Genomic DNA, 1,887 nt, shown 5'->3' on the forward strand with positions numbered 1-1,887 from the left:
CTACTTACAGAGTCGGACATTGACTTCCATTTTGGCCCACCAGCTTTACCAACCTGATAATTATACACAAGTGAAATCCAAATCAAAATCTAAAAACACAAACTCAACTCAATCTAGATACAGAATACTTGAAACAAAGCTTATGAAGTTTCGATGACAAAAGGCAAAAAGGAAGATCACTTACAGCAGCAACAGATTTGTTGTCAGGGTGATCTTCTTTGAACTGCTCTCTAAAGTCCTCCATTTATAACATTAACAAGAGGAAAAATATTTAAACTTTGGAAATGGAAGTAAAACATGAAGGTAGTGATAAACGAAGAACAGCTGCTAACATGAACACAAAGAAGGCGCTAGCGGGTCTCTTAGGTTTATTGGGATCCTTAGCTGCTTTCCCCTTGGCTGCAGTCTTCTTTACAGCCAACCTAAAATTACAACAAACAATTGTTAAAAAGTACCGAAATCATGATCCTGAGGAAGAACAAAAACCTAATTTCATTGAAGATGAAAAAAAATACAACATTAAACCCTAGCAGATGGTATGTTTTAAACATAGTTAGATTAAATCGTACTTGGTATCGGCTTTCCTCGTAGCACCGCTTGATTTGCCTCCTTTCATCGTTTGATCCTGAATGAAACAACCGAAACAACAAACTAGGTCAAAAATCGAAGCGAAAATGGTTGTAAATGAAAAAAATTAGAGTTGACATCGAGGAAAAAGAGGAAGAAAACATACCTAGTTAGCAAAAAATCTAGTGTTAGGGTTTGATTCGTTTGCGATTGGGGGATACTGGGGTAAGGAAATCGACTTATAAATGGCTACGATACGTCGGCAATAGAACTATTTGGGCGGGAAGATTTTCATTCCAAGAGGGCTTGATTATGTTCATGATTTTGGGTCCATTTTGGATAAAACAATGGGGCTTCATTGGTGGCGGTGGTGAACCAGAGAGAAGACGAGGGGTGGTGGGTGCCTAGGTTGTTGTTGATGGGAGAAAGAGAAAGAGAGAGAGAGAGAGAGAGAGAGAGAGAGAGATATTTGTTATAGATAGGGCGGAGGTGGTGAATGAGATGTTTGGTGATACTGATAAGAAGGAGATCGAGTAGAGATCCGATGAACGAGATGTTTGATGATACTGAAGATGAAGATGAAGGACCTAGGGCTTTTTCTTGCTAAGTAGAAGAGGTGGGGGGGTTAATTTTGGGATTCAATAGGCGGGGGTAATTTTCGTCGATTTCATTTCCCGCCTAAAATGCGTGTTTCACTTAAAATTATAAAGCAACACATTCACATGACGCACATTTTATGAAAGGTGCCCTCCGCATTTCTTTTTTTTTCTTTTCTGAGACTAATTTTAGGGTGCGCAAAAATGCGTGACCTCTATCCTTCAAATTTTGCAAAACTGACATTATCTTTTAGGGCACTTACAAATGCGCGTCGTCTATCAGCGAGTGTCATTGTTTACGTGTCATTAAAGGGCTATTTTCTTGTAGTGAGGTAAGGCCACCAATAATTAGGACAAAGATCTCTATGCATCTTCGTTGCCCTGGGATGAAAGGAGAACCTCGATTTGTGCACCTCCTTCATCAGAACCTGACACACACTACCCCGATATGGAACCCATACCCTCCGATGAAGAGTTAATAACCCTCGGCTATCATAACCAAAGGAAGCCACCTAACCCAATATGCGCTCACTCTTCCGATGCTCTTCCTTCATAGCCTCGACATGAGCCTCGCTAATCCGCTCCAAAAGCGGAGTAATCATGGTCATCCTCAAACAGATATCCCTGATCAGAGTCACAACCACCTTGCAGCTGAGAGAAGCAGCCACCACATTGGCCTTCTTCATATGGTAAAGGATCTCATAATCATAATCCTTTACCACAT

General features: G+C 40.7%; 1 long non-coding RNA gene across 1 annotated transcript; it reads right to left on the bottom strand.

Annotated features, from left to right (window-relative positions):
- Positions 1-331: 331 nt before the first annotated feature.
- Positions 332-980, bottom strand: LOC145090383 (uncharacterized). The gene is made up of 3 exons (XR_013701530.1): positions 734-980; positions 570-625; positions 332-422 (listed from the first exon to the last, which is right to left on the bottom strand). It is a non-coding gene; the product is annotated as an uncharacterized LOC145090383 (long non-coding RNA).
- Positions 981-1,887: the final 907 nt, after the last annotated feature.

This window comes from Lactuca serriola, chromosome 2, assembly GCF_051521515.1.
Source record: "Lactuca serriola cultivar US96UC23 chromosome 2, Lser_US96UC23_V15, whole genome shotgun sequence".
In the NCBI taxonomy this organism is placed as follows: domain Eukaryota; kingdom Viridiplantae; phylum Streptophyta; class Magnoliopsida; order Asterales; family Asteraceae; genus Lactuca; species Lactuca serriola.